At 45.3% G+C, this 19705-nt stretch overlaps 1 long non-coding RNA gene across 1 annotated transcript; it reads left to right on the top strand.

Annotated features, from left to right (window-relative positions):
• Positions 1–1313: 1313 nt before the first annotated feature.
• LOC138250208 (uncharacterized) lies at positions 1314–16745 on the top strand. The gene is made up of 2 exons (XR_011194908.1): positions 1314–1542; positions 15076–16745. It is a non-coding gene; the product is annotated as an uncharacterized lncRNA (long non-coding RNA).
• Positions 16746–19705: the final 2960 nt, after the last annotated feature.

The following is a 19705-nucleotide window of genomic DNA, read 5'->3' as shown; positions in this document are numbered from 1 at the left end:
GACCGCACGGCAAGCTCAGGAAAACCCCTGGCGCCGGGACCCAACGGTAGGTGGCTTATGCTTTCTCTATATGTATAATATTTTTATTATTTTATTTTATTTATTTGTTTATTTATTTATTAGTCCGGTTGCCGGCCGCAGCTTCTAGCGCCCTCCCCCCCCCCCCCCAACCCTCCCTCCACTTTTTAGACTAACCTCCGCGTTGTTGGCTCCTGCGTCTCACTGCCCGTCCACCAGCTGCCGTCCGTCTGCCCCAAACACTGCGCGTCTAAGAGGCCCCAGCCCCCCAGGGTCACTCCTTTTGAGGCCTCTTGGCCTCACTCCTCCCTGCCGACACCTCGGGGGCCATAAACCCGGGTGGACCACCCTTCCCCGCTATGGTGGCCCCTTATGCCCATATGCCTTCCTGGCAGGGGAGCACGCTAATGTGCTGTCCCCTCTATTGTCGCGCTTCACGCGACGTGGCCAGCCGCAATCCACGAGGCACTACCACCGATGCTATCTGCACCTTGTAGGACGGTGCGTACGCGTTTTCCCACTAGAATATATCCACTTTTCTGAATCCCCGTGCACACTCGCGCTATAGTGTGCGTGAAACATTTGCCTAGCCGCCCTTCAGCATACCACAATACTGCCCAAGATTGTGTGTTGCCTTGTAATTATCAAAAGAGTATTCTGCATCTTACAGGCTAGCGACGATAAACCGCTACGCAGGGCCTGTCGGGCCTCCACACCAATGGCAACCTATAAACAGTTAAGCTGCCACAATTTGCTGGTTAGCAATCAATTCTACATGTATGTTGAATTCAGAAATTTCACTTTCCGCAATTCCTCTGAACAACGGCGCTAGGGATGTTCAGAATGCCGTCAGCTGTACACCGAAGCCCAGGCCGGCATCACCCAGCCCCCCAGTACTTGTTCCTTTCTGCCTCTTGTGACCCAGATATGAATGAGCGTGCGATGTTGCCCCCCCCCCCCAGGTTTGATGCGCGCCTCCCCTCGCGTGGCCATCCCTATAGCCGTGTGGTGGGGGGGAGGGTGTGTGTATACGGGCATTTGGGGGGGTGGAGGAGTCCGCGCGTCCTCATGCACGCAGCACCTCTTTTCTTCTCTCTTTTTTTTTCTTCTGTTTGGCCTTGCGCGCCCGCCGCCATACAGGCGTTGGGGGTGGAGGTGTCCGCGCACCCTCATGGGCGCGGCACCTCCTTTCCTTCTCTTTTTTTTTTTTACATTTTTTCGTCAGTATGCCAGCCGCTGCCTCACCCAGCGCGCAAAGCGCACCCATAGGCTGAGGGTGAGGAGGCGCGGCAGGGGAGGCGTCAGCTTCAGCCTCCAGGTCCCCCGCCCGTTGACAATATCGGGTCGGGGGGGGGTTTGCCACGCCCCGTGCACCGCACCGGCAGCTCCCCGCGGCTCCGCCGCTCCCCAGGAGGCAGAACCTGCAGTCACCTCGCGCCTAGTGGCAAACTCTGCTGGTGCCAAGGTCCCGAAGAGAAAGCCGAACCTGAGCCGCCGGAGCACGCCCACTCGCCGCGCATGGAGGTAAGACCACACAATGCCCGAAACCTAACAATGCCTCCATGCAGAACAAATCCATTTCTGGGGGAACAAGTCTCGCTCGTGAATGCGCGCTGCCGCGAACGGTGGGCCAACTCCTCCCCCTACCGGGTATGACTCGGCACCTCCACACTCAATAACAACCGTGGACCCACGCTGCAGCTGAGGACACTCAAATGGGCCCCCCACTTCCCTTGAACCAACCTCAGTCCTTCTTGACTCCGAGTACCCTGCTGCCCGGTCTCAGCTGCTGTCTGGTTGCTTGCCTTACACCAAAAGAGGCCCAGCCCTGCGAGGTCACCCCTTAAAAGGACCTCCTGGCCTCACTCCTCCCTCCTCACACCTTTAGGGGCCATAAACAAGGCGTGGACAACCCTCCCTAAGTACGGAGGCCCCTCCTGGCCATTTGTCCCTCTAACAGGGGAGCGACGCTAAGAAGCTGTCCCCCTTACTGTCGCCCTACGTGCGACGTGGCCAGCCACATTTCTCCTCTTATGTGTGTGTTTCCCCATTTCCAACAAGAATCAAGAATGACCAAAAACAGCATGAACAGCGAGTCTGCCACTAAACCGCAACTCCCCGATGTGGTACTCACCCTCCAGGGTCATCAGCTTTATAGAGCCACAAAATCTGGGAGAAAAGGACGCCAGTCCGGTGAGGAGCAGCGTGACACTACACCCCTCGTGCATGCTTAGAAGCGGTCTAGTCCCAACACGGAAGACAGAAAAAGAAGACTCCACCCGCTTTCCTCACGCATCTCCTCCAAGCCGCCCAGCAGCTTGACACGCACGTGCAGCAACAGCCGTAAGAGACAGGAGACCCGAGAGAAAATTACCCGAACAGCAGCCGCCACAGCAACCGCAAAGCACCTGTGTGACCAGCAGGCAGGGGGAAGCGCAACAGAACATCTGACCTCCACGCCCAGCAGGAGGATCGAGATACAGGAACCAGCAGCCATCCCAGCCCCACAGGAGAAGCTCCCTCCACTCCTCGCACCATTCTGCCGCAGGACAGAAAAAGAACAAAACTCATTATGTACTTCCAGAGGGAGGGGATGGGGTAAGGGGCTCAGCATTCCTTGCGTTCTTTTCCCTGTCGTTTAGATAGGTTTATCTCCATTTGTAATGAATGGGACAAGGACTGGAGGGACCTGGGAGTAATGGAACAGTTTAATTGCAGAACTTGTGTGTTTGAAGTCATTGCAATACGCGAGTTACATCGGAAGTCTTTACACTGCAGGCATGTTTTCAGTGTTTTAACTCTGCAGGTTTGTACTTCACAGGTATGTTAGTTTTAAGCGCTTTAACCTTAAAACTCTGTGTATATATGTTTATACATATGTCTACATGTATAAATGTATACACGTATGTAGAACTCTATGAAGAAACTATGCTTTTTGGGTTTATATAAATCCATCTAGTCGTTTTTTTTTTATAATTGAGGTTTAAAAAGGTCCTGAGCTGGACATAAAGGGCTAACACTTTTGTATGTAACTGTCATTTAAACACAGTCATATCTTGTGAATCATGTAAATTACATTTGTAATGCTTTTTAAAAAAAAAAAGGATTGGCTGAATTAGGACTGCTTTTGTTTCTTACTTCTTGAAATAATGAGTCAGAACTCAGTTCCATGTTCCATGTTGACCATGGGCGATCAACTCTAGGGCAGTGATAAGGTGTACCAAGATGTGTGGAAAATATAATGCACACCTAAAAACAAAATGTCATATTTGGCAAGTGATTCTTCCAGCTGACTCGTGAGCTTGTCAGTAGCCATTTTATGTGCTATATTTGACCACTTTTTTGTCCCTGGATCTCGAGTCAGAGCCAACTAGCGAGTTTCATGGAGAATAAAAAAAACAGCACAAGCAAAGTCAAACACTAAAAAAAGTGTTTTGTTTTGCTTGGAAGGCAAGGTCGAAGGGCTTGACCAGTGAGATTTGGACAACCAAGGCAGGTTGGACACAAGGCCTTTCTGAATGCATTTCTGACAGAGGAGAATAAAGTAAAGGAACAAAATTAGTGTTTTTGTGTCATACAACTTACGGCAAGTGCTCTAAAATGCTAAAAAGAGATTAGCTAAAATGAGGACATATTTTTTCACGTCTTCCTCATCCATGTCAGTAAAACATTCTGAAATGCAAAGAGAAGCTAATACTTCCAAAACCAGCACCAGTCTATTTGTTAACTCCTTAGTGATCAAATGAAGCTTTATACAAAATACTAATGAATAATTATAGAGCTAATATTCTGAATTTATGACAATTGAGGGCCACCCCTGAATTCCATATTGTTACTCAGAAATTACTAGTTCCCTTTAAACTGGCCAATCAGAGCACATCTGGTTTCCAACACTTCAGGGATGCCTCACTTTTGGATTTCTTCATAGCTAACTTGAAACCCAGTTTAAATGCTAATTTCTCAAAAACGGCTGAAGGAATGTAAACAAAATAGCAGAAAAAAACTATTTCTGAGTAAAGTTCTAACTCTTTACAAAGTTTGGGGTAATCCAATGGAGCCATTTTTCTGTCTTGAAGAGCAAAGTTTCCTATGGGAAATAGCACTTTTGAGACACCCACTTTTTCTTGGATACCAAAGTATAGGAAAGTAGCCTCTTTCTAGCTTGGTTACCCCCGTTTTTGGCCTGTTTGTCAGTGTGGTTGACTGTGTTCACTGGGATCCTGCTAACTAGGACCCCATTGGCCGTGCTCTCTCCTCTAAATTTGGTTGCTGGTAACTTTTGTATCCCCACAATTGGCATACTGTTGCCCCATGTAAGCCCCTAGTATATGGTACCTAGGGACCCAGGACATTGGGGCTCCAGGAGATCCCTATGGGATGCAGCAGTTATTCTGTCACCCATACGGGTTCTGCAGGCCTGTAATTGCAGTCTGCATGAACCGGGTGCATGCACCCGTTTTCACTATAGGTCACTGCACCAGGTCACTATTAAGTCACCCCTATGGTAGGCCCTCTCAGCCCAGTCGGCAGGGTGCAGGTACCTGTATGTGAGGGTACCCCTGCACTAGCAACGGTACCCCCACAAACTCCAGATCCATTTTCCTGGACTTTGTGAGTGCGCGGATGTCATTTTACATGTGTGCTGGACATAGGTCACTACGTATGTCCAGCTACATAATGGTAACTCCGAACCTAGGTATGTTTGGTATCAAACATGTTGGATTCATACCCCAGTAATTTAGCAAGTATTGGTTGTATGATTCCATGCACCCTGGGGGCTCCTTAGTGGAACCCCAGCATTGCTCCGACAGCCTTCTGAGGTTTTACAGGCAGCCCCATTTGCTGCCACCTCACAGACAGGGTTCTGCCCTCCTGTTGCTTGAGAAGCTCAAGTCAAGGGTGTTACACCGCCTCCCTTTGGAAATAGGTGTTAATGGACTGGGAGGGGTACCTCCCCAAGCCACTGATATGCTTTGAAGGGCATATTTGATGACCTCCGTGCATAAACCGTTCTACACCTGTTCAAGGACCTCCAGTCCCTGCTCTGGCGTGAAACTCAGCAATGGAAAGGGGAGCGATCACTCCCCTGTCCATCGCCACCCCAGGGGTAGTGCCCAGAGCTCCTCCAGAGGGTCCCTGGGTTTTCTCATCTTGGATTCAAGGTTGGCAGCGAAATCTGGCAGCATCTGAGTGGCCAGGTCAGGCAGGTGATGTCAGAGGCCCCTCCTGATAGGTTGTCACCTAGCTAGGTGACCAATACCCCTTTCAGGGCTATTTGCTCTCTTTCGGATGGTTCCTCAGATTCAGCTTGCAAGATTCCAGCAGTATTTTTCTGCATCCCTTACTTCGACTTCTGACCAAAGAAACTGCATTTGGACTCTCCAGGACCCGATAATCTGCAACAGAGACGAAGACTTTGCCTGGAACATTGTTTCCACAGCTACTTCCAGCTTCTGCAACATTTCCTCAGACACCCTGTCTTCAGTCTGCACAGGAAAGAAGACGGAATCTTCCTTGGGGTGAAGGGGTCACTCCCTTGCATCTGCAGGCACCAGCAGCAACGATGACCGGCTGCGTGTATCCCCTCTCCTGCTGAGCTGAGCTGCGTGGATCCTGCAACACAGGTGGTGGAAGTGGTCCAGACAGTCCTCTCTACCAGCTGTCCAACCTGGGTGGAGGTAAGCTCTTGCCTTCCCATGCAGGACAGTACCCCCGTGCACTGCATCCTTTGCAGCTGTCAAGGCTTGTTGGCACTTCCTTTAAGCGATCTTCATGCATTGTGTAGGTCCAGACCCCAGCACTCCTTCCTGCGACGCACAGCTCCCGGAGTGGCTGTCCTGCAGCGAGGGATTCCTTTTCGTAGTGCTCCGTGGGCTCCATTCGCACGTTCTGAGTCCCCGTCCTGTTGGACTCCTGTTGCGTAGGTTTTCAGTAGGGTAACAAGGCTACAGGATTTCGGTGGTAGGATTCCCTAGGTTGTGGGTAGTGAGTACAATTCCACACTTGGTGACACCTGTTTACCTAATCCGGGGTTTCTGGCTAACTAGCAGCACCCCATCTCTGACCAAGATGATTGTGGCAACTGAACTGAGCTCATGGTAAGATAGACTCCCCAGGGAATTGTGGTACATCAGATCGCATCCTGTTCTCTCAGTTACCAAGATCTCACTCAGGAAAAGACAACAGAGGCAGAATATATTTAAATAAGCATTTATTAAAATATCTGCATCTTAGCTAAAAGCAGGTACATAGCAATAATGAGGATAATGAAAGACAATAGGAGCAGGCATGCGACTAGTAATGTCAAACATAAGAACAGTCCTACCATAATAACTAAACAGGGGAGTAGATCTATAACCCTTCACCTACACTGTGTATGAGCACAGCATACTAAACCTAATCTTCCCTCAGGCTTTTCCCCTGGAAGAACATCATCCTTCATACCTGAAGACGAGGCCTGAGGTGTAAAGAGACACCATCCCCATCTGGATCAGGGCTCGGCCGTCTAAGCAGCTAGCTGCAGTGAAGTTTGCAGCAATCAGAATACAGTTGCAGTCATCTGGCTGGAATCTCCCTCTAACAAGTCTGGGACTAAGGGGTGTTTTAGAATAAACCAGCTGACATTCTAAGATATGGTCCCCACATATGAGTGTGTTGTTTTCTGTGAATGCAGGAGACACAGCATACCACATTTGTCGGTAACCCTATCTGACTGTAGCCGTGAAAAAGCACAAAGTGAACTATATGCCCTACTAGGAAAGCAATGCTTTCCTAGGCGAAAGAAGAACAAAATAAAGTTAAATAAAACAGTACCGCAAATGAAGCTATGGCTAGAATAAAAAAAGCAATGCTGAATAAAACGTAGACGGGTGAAAGTGCACAGCTACAGGCTTAGTTAGCTAAAACAATGAGCCTAAAACATGGCTAAAATAGCTACACAAAACCCTCCCCTTGCCAGCCAAAGGTGGTTTAAAGCTAATGCATAAAACTCCAAACTAAGGCATCAACCAAAGCGGTAATTATGGCAAGTTCAGCAAACACAATTTGTAAAACCAACACGTAGCATAGGGAACCAAATTCAAAACTCAGTAATTTTGGACATCGCCAATCGTATCCAGGACAATGGATGCCAGGAGATGGTCAACTTCGGCAGATGACAAAACATCCAAGTCAGGTCCAGGGAGGACCATAGAGCACACGTGTTCCAGAGTCTGAGCCTCAGCCGAGGCAGCAGCATCCTGTGTCGTGCCCACAGCAGAGGCAAGGCTCGCCGAATCCATATAGGGCAGTTCATACACCGCCTCTCGTAGCAAACGCACCCTCAGTGAGCATGTCTGACGATGAGCCCTCATCGAGAACATCAGAAGCTTAGCATCCAATGAAAATAAACACTGCGTAGAAAGACAGACTTCCAGTGCACATTCAAAGAGGCACCAGAGACATCACAACACGGGCTGCACACAATCCAAAACTGGCCGGAATGACAAAGACCAGTCACACTCCAGCTGTTGCAGGAGGTGCTCCGAAATACTGCATCATGCGTTCACGACACAGTTGTACTGGTGGAAGCGCATTCAGTCCTCCTTGCTGTGAAGGGACAGCCATTCCGTAGAAAAAGTAGCAACAGCATAATACCACCAATTAAAGCCAAAGTGATCAGCAACCCCCAGAAAACACTTGAAAAAAGCTAATGTATGGCCAAAGGTATTAAGCCAAATAAAGAGGACAAGGTGTTAACGAAACCAGAACAAACAGCTTTAAAAAAGTGGGCGATTCCACTAGTGCTAGACACATTAAATATTTGTCCCACGAGTTCACCAAAGTGTCTCAGAAAGTTGGTATTTAAAAGGGACTGAATTTCTGCTGATGTCCGTTACTCCCTTAAATTGTGCGTGAGGGAAGGACATTCCCGCAACGTGTAACAATTTTGGAGAACGAAACAATGTAAGGTATTCCGGCTCGAATCCCACAATAGCTCTCACTGTTAAAGAGCACATAGCTGCCATTGGAGAGCACTTGGAACGCTGATCTAATTATGGAAACTGGGACACTCTTCAGATAACAAGCTAAATTTGCCGCAGAGGCATTCATTATATGCCCGTGCAAGGACAGCGGTTTACAAACCATTGAATGGATCACAGAAGTCTTGCATTCGCTACTGCTAAGACTTCTTTCATGCCATTGAAACATTTGTTAGAAAAGGGAAGCTCCTACACTTCATGTATGTAATTATATCTCAGCCTTTCATATCTGCTTATCGGAATGCGTTTCAAGCAGGACGTGAACTGAAGTGTTAAAATAGGCAGATTAATAACCCCATGTATTAACCATTCAGCAGAAGGTACCTCAGCTATAGTATAAGGCAACTTTTCTAATTTCTCTATTCTCAACATAATATATGTTGCTTCCTTCTTAGCCAGCATGTGCTGCTGTCGCGTTAAATGATAAAAAAATCTCCCTTGCGCTCACATGTTGCCAGGGGACGCGACCTGCCTTTATTGTTTGCAATGTCTGACCCAAATGCATGATAGAACGTAGCTGACTTTGTCCATGTTGCAGAAACGAGACATCACTCTGTACTATTGCAGAGGACACAGTGTTATTTAGGGTGTAAATTAGATATGACGGCTAATGCTTTTTGTAGATTTTCCTGAACTATTTGCCTTAACTGGTCAACTGCTTCTTGGTGGGAAAGTTTACAAATTTCATTAAATGTTTCATATATGAAGCGTTTTCTGCGTTGTCTTCTGGGGCCTAACAGAAAATCCTGTAAATGTGTGGTATTGGACAGGAGACTAAGATGTTCGTTAACAGCATCTAGTGAGGAGACCTTCATCCATTGCTGGTATAGTTTCCCTACACTATATGTTGTCACAATACCCGAGTGTTCTGAGGATAGATAGTAAGAGTCTGGTCTATTACTTCTAAAACACCCCGAGGAGTTTACAAAACACGTATGGCACCCATTGGTGTCTACAGGCCACAATAACCATCCGCCAGGATGTGATAATGACGTGTTATATGTTCCATTTTGTACCCATTCGTTAAGCTGGTCTTCAGATGCATTTTTATACTTTTGCCATATATTAAGTTTTGCAGGGGTGGGAATTCTGGGTGCACTCAGTTCTTTAATGCTTACTAAACCTAAACAGCTCATTTGTTGCACTGTTTCATTTAAGAACATCACCTGAACAGGAATCATTCAAGCTCTAAACAAAGCTTCTATACCTCTAATTTGCCAATTTCTTGTTTCCCACACACTTTTCAAATCAATTGAATTAACCCAATGTTCATAACCATCTATGGTCAATCAGGAAACAAGGGAATCAGAATATATCAAGATAGTATCAGTCAATAATATATGCAAATCTTCCATTACTGGCAATTTGAAATAATATGACTCAGCATTCTTGACATTATGTCCGGAAAAATATACACATTTTTCATTATACGTTTTTGAGCTGCTTATTGGCAGAATCGGGCAGTAATCCCATTGTGCATATTTAAAAATAGTTTTTGTGGTACTAGCTCTGTGATTGAAATGATGTCCATAATGATTATAACAAAACAACTGTTTTGACATCCCAATCATCATAAATCACTCTGAGTGTAATTACATCAGTCAATGAAAGTTTGAACACATAAGGTATTTGAACAATCTCTGTAGGACCATATATGTCGAATAAGACTTTATCCCATACAGTCCCATCAGGAATTGGCACTGCTGTAATATTCACTAGGTATAAGTCTTGCGTATTTTATGTGAAGAAAATGTGGTCTGAAGACTTCATCCACCAGTTCCACTGTAGAGCGATCGGATAGGTAATGACCATGTATAAGAAGAAAGAAAATAATGACAAACCCAATCCAAAGAAGAAAGGCAGCCACAGTCAGCGATAACCATAGGTAGTTCCAAGGATGAGTAAGATAGTAGCTTACGTGCTTTTGACAGTTCAGTCACAGTTGAGGCAGTTGGGTCTGAAGAAAAGTAATCAACACTGAAAAGTAACCATCGTCTGTACAGACTAATGCTAGTGGTGTATTCAGAGGAGGAGAGACTGCTGAACGTTCCCTCGGTGGTGTGTGGTATTTTACGACATCCGTTTGGTTTTGAAGTTGTAGAAGGCTGATCTGTATCAGCAGAAATCGATGAAGTAGTAGTCGTCAGTGGAACCAATGGAAGGTCATTTTCCACCCTCCCCAAGCTCGGAGAGGTATCAAACTTGCTGATAAAAACTTGCAGAGGAACATCCTGATCTGTAGTGGGAGGGATATGGGCACTATTCAGGACTCCTCTAAGTCTGCTGTGCAGGATCGGCCACATGGTGTAACTTAACATTGTCAATGGAGACAAAGCGATTCTCCTTAGAACCAGGCAGTGGTGGTAGTATAACAGTCCTGGTACCGTGTATTCCCAGGACTGGGACCGGTGCTCGATAAGGACAAAACTCATTTTTCACAGCAATCTTTTCACGCACTAGATCCCCCAACTTGGGAATCCAGATGGTAGATGGTACTGATACATCCTGAATTCCAGAGGAAGCAGCACTGGCATTTGCGTTGTCATCACGGAATTGTTGTAACTCTTGCAAGACAGTGACACGTTCATTTATGTCAAAAAGGCGTATCTGCCACCTCATGACAGGACCATCAAGATCTGGAACATACATTTGAGTTCCAAACAGTCACTCGTATGAAGTACGCCCCCCCCCCAGGGACCTTCTAGGCAGAATACTAAGTGCTCTCTGAACTCCATACAGGTGTGTAAGCCAACCACGACCTGTGCCTAATACTCTGGCTGTTAAGGATTGCTTTAAATTGCGGTTTCGTCGCTCCCTGACACTTTCCCCTCGAGATGAAATGGAGACAAGTAATGCAGTTGGACCCCTAACAAAGCCATGGTCTCCATGTAAGCCCTTGAGGCAAAAGCAGGGCCCTGGTGCGAATGGAAAGCTGCAACAGCATACGTACTGACAAAGCCTTGCTAATCTTTAATTACAGTTCAAGCATCAGCCGAGCACTGTGGCCACACCCATAGAAATCTGAAGCATGAGTCCACAGCGACTAAACTGTATTTGTATGTACTGTCTGGTGTCAGGGGACCACAATGGTCCAAGTACACATATTGTTAGGGTTTGTTGGAAATTATGAGGGGTGTCAGTGGTGGGCGCTTAACGCTGGAGCCTTGTATTTGTTGGCAGATGTTACAGCAAAGGACACACTGCTTGGTCTGTTTGGAAAGACCTGACCACCAATAATGTGACTGAAATATTGATATTGTAGCCGCCACACCAGCATGGGCAGATGCAACTCCCTCATGTGCTGCTTTCACTTTCTCTGGTTGTAAGTCTTTGCTGGGAATCCCTCGGACCCCCTCACCTGGAATCTTTACTTCTGAGTCAAACATGCCTCCCATCCGGTAGGAATATTTAGTGGGATAGGCTTTGGGCATAGCTTTACCCTCAGGTGTAGCTCCTATAGCTGCCAATGTTTCATCATCCACTCTAGTTTTAGAGTGTGTTACTGCTGCAACAGAAGCCATTGTTACTGCTGGCTTTGCTGCTTCATCAGCCAAAGTGTTGCCTTCAACGTGTATTCCAACACATTGGTGTCCAAGTGCATGTACAACATGGACATTCAGTAGTTTTTCCTTCAGATCTGCTACCTTCCCCCCACAGAAGTCTGTGTTTTATGGTATTACCTTTAAAATAGCTGAACCCATTTTACCGCCAGTAATGCAGGTATTCGTTGAAAGATTGGACACAGTAGTAGGAATCACAGACAATCGGAGTCACCTGCTCAGGATCCGGATGATCTAGCGCCATTACCAGAGCCCTAAGTTCTGCGAGTTGTACCGTACAGTCCCCTAGAGTCTATGTGTATATTTTTTCTGGATGAAACTTGCCATTCTTCATATATCCACTCGCAACTGCGCAAGCAGCTGAGTATTGGTGTTTAGTAGGTTGTGTTGAACCATCAGTACACAAAATTGTTTTGTATTGTTCAATAGGTAGTGTATTTGCTGGAACAGCATATTCAAGTTCGCATTGAAGGAATTCTTGAGTCTGTAATTTGGAGTCAAACACATATTCAACATCAGTGGCTGTTAGAGACGTTGCCTATTGAATCCAATGTGGGTGTAATACTTTAGCGTTCGGGACGCACGCTTTGGTAATAGCCTCAAGAGCTGGAACCGGGGACAGGGCAATAATGCGCTTCCCTTGGGCTAGAGGTCTCTCTTTAAGGGCCGCCATTTGAACAGCAGTGAGAATGTTCTCAGTGGGAGCAAAGCGTTGTTCAGCTGTACTTTACAGGTGTGATTTATATGCAATTGGGACAGTCTCACCTTCATTAAAAATTACGTAGGTGAAACCAACTGCATAAGCAATTACTCTGATAACCAAATGTTTTTTGCTGTTCCTTGTGTGTCAATGTTTAGCTTCAAGCATGTCTTTTTGTAGTGCCTTGAGAATGCATGTGTGTTTAACTGTCCAGCATTTGCTGGTGAAGTAGGGACATATCAAGTCATATAATGGTTTGATACATTGTGCATAATCTGAAATATAAGTTCTGCCAAAATTCAGGAAGCTCAGCACTGACTGGAGCTTTTTTATTGTATTTGGTGGTTGTAGTTGTGCGCATTTTTCCAAAAATTGGCGCGCCAGCTCTTGTCTTCATCCTACAACTCATATCCCAAAAATAAGACACTGAGAAAGGCTATTTTTGTTTTCTTAAAGTTAAATTTGTATTTCGGCGAATCCTACAACAACACAACCTACCCATCTTAAATGTTGTATTAGGTCATCATCAGTGAGGTATACATCATCCACATAGGACAACACCTCAGGGTCTATGTCATATAATATTGATGTCACACCAGCCTAGAACAGTCCAGGACTGTTCTTGTAGCCTTGTGGGAGTCAGCAAAACTTTTTTCTGAGAGCCTAAAGCGCTGAAACTTGTTAAGTCGCCTTCTTTCAGGCGCTATGTTCTGGCAAAAAATAAATGTTGGATATAGCCAGGGTTGTTTTATATTTTTTCCACACAATGTTGTTCGTAAGTGCCGTACCCTGTGCATTTTGTATTGCATATGTTTTTCTGTGGATGCTTAAGTGCCTGTAGTCTAAGACTATCCTATATGAATGGTCGGGTTTTACGATCGGAAATACTGGATTATTCATTGATGAGTCAGCGGGTTCAGTAACACCCTGGTACTCTAATTGTGTGAGGATTTCCCTCACTGGGGCTTTCGCCTCGTATTTTATTGGTTTTTGAGGTTGGGGCTGAGGTGTTGTTTTAATGGGTAGGGAGAATCTTTGTCCCACCCTACATGATTACGATAAAGTGCAGGCGCCTGCACCATTACCCAATCAATGGCATATTTTTCAATGAGCTCTTTTGGAACAAGGGGCGAAAAGGATTTTTCAATAATGTCCTCTCCATATGGGAGATCTTGGACAAATACCAGTGGCCAATTTTTTCCGGCCAGCAGAATACCATAAATAGAGACAACACGATCCCAAAAGATGACGTCTATTATGCATTCGATGTCCCCCTCTAACTGAATAGTCACTTTATACACACTGTCTGATGTGGAGACACTAATGCCCATAGTCTCTACTTATAGATAGTCATCAGTTGCTTTCACCTCCAGATGCTCTAGAAGATCCTGGCGAACTATTGTGACTTCTGCTTCACTGTCTAGTAGTGCTAATGCCCACTTCTTGTTCTTTAGTGAAGTCCTGTTCTTGAGTGGCATGTCGAATTGCAACTGCTGCCACTTTTTTTCTTTTTAAACTGTGGTTTCTGTTGTGGAAGTTTCTCTTCTTTTTTAACAGAAACTTCTGACAAGCGTTGTGAGTCCTTTCTCGGTTTCACATACTCGGTCCACTGATCTGACCGCCAACCTCTCTCACTTTGTTTTTCCGATGAGTCCTGAAAGGACCGAGATTGGCGTGTATCAGTATACTGATATCTATCAGGTGTTTTTATACTATCACTATTTAGAAGATTATACCTATTTTGTGGGGTATCTGAATGCGGAGATGCTCCCCGTTGATTTTTAGGTATTTGTTGTTTTTTATCCCAGCATTTTTTAGTACCCTCAGGTGTTTGTTTGGCAGCATCCTTAGTGGATCTACCTTGTACTTGTGGTTTAGTCGGTCTGGCTCCCAAACTATCTCAAACTATGCTGGAGTATGTTTCAGCAATAATTTTTGGCAGCTTGCATTCCTGATCCCGTGCCAGAACATCACAGAGCCGCATGCACACCATCAGTGCAAAAGCTTTCCCTTTGATGTTAATAATATGATCGAGGACACTGTGGCAAAATTACCTATCAATTGCATCCCCAAATCTAGGGCCTGGGCTGCCCCATATTCATCTTGAATCCGGAAGATTGGCAAGTATTGGTGTACCATGTGCGATTGTGTAGAGTGCGGCAAACACCGTGCCCCATGTATTACAGTTTTCATCTATGGGGACCATGCCGTAAGGCAAGCACATTGGCAAAATTCTATTTTTATCCTGAGGTCCCTCATGGGGAAAGACTGCTTCCAGTGCATTTATTTTTTGAGCTAACCAAAACAAAATTTCCTCCCGTTTGGCAGGTACCTTACCCATGATCAAATGTACAGTGACCGGACTAATACCTTGCGCTGCTGCATGTGCTTGAGCTGGAGCAGCTCGTGCTGGGTTTGTATTTAACATTTGCATAACAATTTGTACTAACAATCTACATGCTGTTGTGACTTCTGCATATAAGCGGCAGACCTCAGCAACCGCCATTGCTGCTGCATCAGGATGTGGTATATATGTGGCCAATAAAGGACAGGTTGGGTCAGCACTACTCAATGGACCTAACCTAACTGGTACAATTGTGTGGGGTAGGGTACCATCAAGCCAATTGTTATGTCTTGATAAGATAAAGTTATCTCTAAAGATGCATAAGCTTTGTATTGTGCAAGAGGATTTGCCGGTGTATAATTATGAAATGTATTTGTGTTCCCATCCACTGCTGGAAAGGTAACCCAATAATAAAATGTTTCTGTTCTATAGGCTGTGTGAGCTTCAACAACAAATGTGACTGGACCTCCCTGGGCTGTTAAGCATCGTGGTACATCAGATCGCATCCCGTTCTCTCAGTTACCAGGATCTCACTCAGGCAAAGTCAACAGAGGCAGAATATATTTAAGTAAGATTTTATTAAAATATCTGCATCTTAGCTAAACGAAGGTGCATAGCAATAATGAGGATAATGAAAGACAATAGGAGCAGGTATGTGACTAGAAATGTAAAACACCTGAACAGTCCTACCATACTGTCTAAACAGGGGAGTATATCTATAACCCCTCACCTACGCTGAGTATGAGCACAGCATACTAAACCTAATCTTTTCCCCTGGAAGAACATCATCCCTCATACCTGAAGACGAGGCCTGAGGTCTAAAGGGACACTGTCCCCATCTGGATAGGGGCTTGGCTGTCTAAGCAGGTAGCTGTAGCGAAGCATGCAGCAATCGGCATACAGTTCTAGTCACCTGGCTGGAATCTTCCCTTTAACAAGTCTGGGACTAAGGGGTGTTTTATAATAAACCAGCTGACATTGTAAGAAATGGTTCCCACATGAGTGTGTTGTTTTCGGTGAATGCATGAGACACAGCATACCACATTTGTCGGCAACACTATCTGACTGTAGTCGTGGAAAAGAACAAAGTGAACTATATGTCCTACTAGGAAAGCCATGCTTTCTTAGGCGAAAGAACAACAAGATAAAGAGAAATAAAACAGCACCACAAATTAAGCTATTGCTAGAAAAACAAAACAATGCTGAATAAAACATAGCTGGGTGGAAGTGCACAGCTGCAGGTCTAGTTAGCTAAAACAATGCGCCTAAAACATGGCTAAAATACCTACACAACACTCCTGTGCATGCTGCCTGTGCTTCTGTGGGATCTCTGTGATGATGAGGGTCCCCTCTGACCCCCCTCCCCCTCCTCGGCTGAGTCCTCCCGGGCCTTGCTGGTTCCCGGCAGCACCACTTTCTGCCAATTGCAAGTTTTGCCTGGGCCAAGGCTTGGTGGTGGAATCCGGACACGCAAACCTGACTGCAATCTCCCTTCCAGCATGGGACATTACCTGAATCCTCCAGGAACTCGACTCCGACTCCAGGGCTGTATTGCTGACTTTCCTACCTCACTGTCAACCAACTCCTGCAACCTCCATCCTGGTGGGTAGGGGCTCCTGCCTCCAAGGAACTGTGTTGTGTCTTCTGGACTTGGTCTCCTCTTTCCACAGGTCTTCCTCTTCAGGAATCCACAGTTCTCTTGCAGTCATCTCTGGGTTTTGCAATCCTCTTCTTTTTTTCTAAGTGGGTGTTTTTGGGGAAATTCTAGTAATTTACTCCTGCTGTCCTGGTCGCTGGGGGGGTGTTGTGGTACTTACCTTTGTGCTTTCTTGGTACCCCCAGCAGCACACTACACACTTAATTTACCTAGGTGGGAGTGACACTTATGCATTCCATGTTGTTTAGTATACGGTTTGTGCTCCCCCTAGGGCCACTATTCTCTATTGTGTTTTACACTGTTTGCACTGTTTTCTAACTATTCTTATGCCTATTTCTGACAACTAATGTATATAACTTGTGTATTACTTATCTCCTAAGGGAGTATTGCCTATTTAGTATTTTTGGTGCTGTGCTACCATAATAAAGTAATTTTATTTTTGTAACACTGTGTGGCTTCTTTCATGTGTAAAAGTGCTGTGTGACTACAGTGGCATTGTATGGGCTTTGCATGTCTCCTACATAAGCCCTGGCTGCTCATCCACAGCTACCTCTGAGGAGCCTGGCTTCTATACACTGCCTACACTACACTAATAGGAGATACCTGGTATAAGGTATAAGTACCTTAGGTACCCACCACACACCAGGCCAGCTTCCTACACAAAGTAACCACAGTGGGTGAACTAAAAAGAAGAAAGCAAAACGCAGAGAAAGGAGAAAGAGGGAGAAAGGAAAATAGTTACAAGTCGAGAGATCAAGGACAAAAAAAAAACCTGCAAGAGTGAGATAAAGAGACAGGATGTGTGGACTGGTGAAAGAAAGAGACAAGTGGTGAAATCAAAATTAGCCAGCATTTGTTTTCAGCAGCCCTGGCATTCACCATTACTTATGGTGGGCTCTTAAGAAAAAAGTTAGCCAACAGCACTACAATTTAAGTACTGTATATTGGTACTGGTATACCTTAGGGTGAGGGGCAGGCGGCATAGAGTCACTGGAGTACAAAGATGCTCTTAGCTGAGTTTTGCTTCTTTGGTTACAGACTCTTAAAGGAGAGCAGTACAACAGCTCCTGGCCTGGAGAGATGCTAGACTGAGACACTAGGACACCTACCACACAGATAGAAACACTGATTGAACAGATACTATAATGGGAAATAACCTTCTTAACTCACATATTTATCTCTGGGTGTTGTCGCATGGTGTGTGACTACAGTGGTATTGCATGGGCTTTGCATGTCTCCTAGCTAAGCCTTGGCTGCTCATTCACAGCTACCTCTAGAGAGCCTGACTTCTAGACACTGCCTACACTACACTAATAGGGGATACCTGGACCTGGTATAAGATGTAAGTACCTTAGGTACCCACCACACACCAGGCCAGATTCCTACACAATGGAACCACAGTGGGTGAACTTTTTCTTCTGAAAGGTTCATGTAGATTTGAGAAACAGTGCTAAAGTTATTAATGAAACAAAAAAATACTCTTTTCCTGTGGTAACTCTGAACTAACCATAACTACACAGTGATGACTGTCACTATGGTAACACAGATATATTTATGTGTGTATGCATGTATGTGTGTTTATTTGGAAGTTAAAGTAATACAGTACTACCGTGGAAGTAACAACTGACATTCCACAAAAAATGGGTATTGCCACTATTTTGCGCACACCATGGATTCTCTTCTAGCAATGCATCTCAGATGTAGACAGCTTGTCTGATGTGCACCCCGTACATGCCCCAAATATCTCAAAAATTTAGGAACATTCCAGAAATCAGTAGAAGATCTTAAGACCAATATGTTTCCAATCACAAACTAGATCAGGTAACAGGAATTTCTGTTGGAGTGTCTCTGGGTCGAGACATGTGCATGCAGAGACAGCTTTCTAAATGGCCATCACCAGCAAACACGTTTCTAGAATTCTGCGGGCACCAGTGCTTAATTTATGACTGTGGTTGGAAGTGCTGTGCACCAGCAGTCATTTCTGGGAACAGAGACTTAAATTTCATAACCAAACGTGGACTCAGAGCAAGAAAGAGAAAGCACGAAAAGGAGCTAGAAGGAGCAAGAAAAAAAAGGGAAAACAGTGAGAAAGGTAGAAAGCAGGCAGGGTTAAAAATGAACCCACAGGAGTGAAATAAAGAAACAGGAAGTGTAGACTGGCAGAAGAAAGGGGCATGAGGTTGTAAAAAGAATAGGCAGCCTTGGTATTCAGGAACCCCGGCATTTGGCCCTTAGCTCAAAATAAAAACCTTTTGGGTTATTCCAGTAGGCACTTGCTACTCTACAAATAGCAGTCCATTGGGTGGGCCACAGCCTTTTGCCACACAGCCTGGGGCTCATTCTTCAGTGCACCTCTGCTGCACACATCTATGCCATCAATGCATGGTAGAAGACCCATTCAGACCGTCTTACAGCCTATACTCTTCTATTCAATGGGGCTGGGCCACAGATATGTTTTGACTTGTAGTGGTACAGGAACGGACTGGATGCAGTCTGGAGCTTGACTTTTACAGAGAGCAGACGTCTTTGAGGGAGTCCATTTTTCAATGTATCAGAGTGTATTTTCCTGCAGAGTATTTTGGAAATTTGACAACAGGCCATGGACGTTCGTGGGTTACATTTGTTGAGTTCCTCTACGTGATGCAAGCTCAGCACCACAGCAATTTTCAGCTGTGTTCTAATATGTTGAAGCCAAACAATAATAGTGTAAAAGACTCTTGCTGCAGCCATGCAGCTGATTGCAGCAAAAAGGAACACCACCACATCTTCTGTGCCAGCCGCCCCAGGGAGTGATCCCTCAGAAGCCACCCTAATGCCACCAATTTTGAGGTCATTTGATAAGGGCATTCCACCTTTTCCAAACCTCCTACAATTTGCATGGCTCCATAGCAATCAAGCAAAGTATGGTGGAAGACAAACACCAAATAACTGATCATCCCTTACTGGTTACTTCCTGACTTCTCACTTCTGCAAAATTGATTCACATTGCTCAGATCCTATTGAATTACCGTTGTCTTCAAGTCTCAATACTAGCGCTAATCATCAGTGCTTGTGAAAGTAACCGTAAGACTCAAAACACCATTTTTACCTTGACAGTTGACTTGTCATGTTACGGTGCACTGAACACTTTGGGTATATGAAATGTTTGATTGTTGTAGGAATGAGGTTATGTGTAAATCATGCTGAGCTTTCAACATGCATGTGGGGAGCGATACGCAATAATGCAGGTGGGTGATGGGCCCAGTCATTTACTCACCCTGCACAATCACAACAAGGATGTAAGTAGAACATAAAAAAGTATTATGTCGGAGTGAGAAAGAGTTGGTGGCAAACAAATGGCACACGCAGATGCGATGGTGCGGCGATATGGTATGTAGTGGAAGTCACATATGTAATTTTAATATA

The sequence above is a fragment of the Pleurodeles waltl genome, chromosome 8, assembly GCF_031143425.1.
Source record: "Pleurodeles waltl isolate 20211129_DDA chromosome 8, aPleWal1.hap1.20221129, whole genome shotgun sequence".
Taxonomy (NCBI): Eukaryota; Metazoa; Chordata; class Amphibia; order Caudata; family Salamandridae; genus Pleurodeles; species Pleurodeles waltl.
Note: the sequence above shows the minus strand (reverse complement) of the source record. Positions and strands in the feature narration are given on the sequence as shown.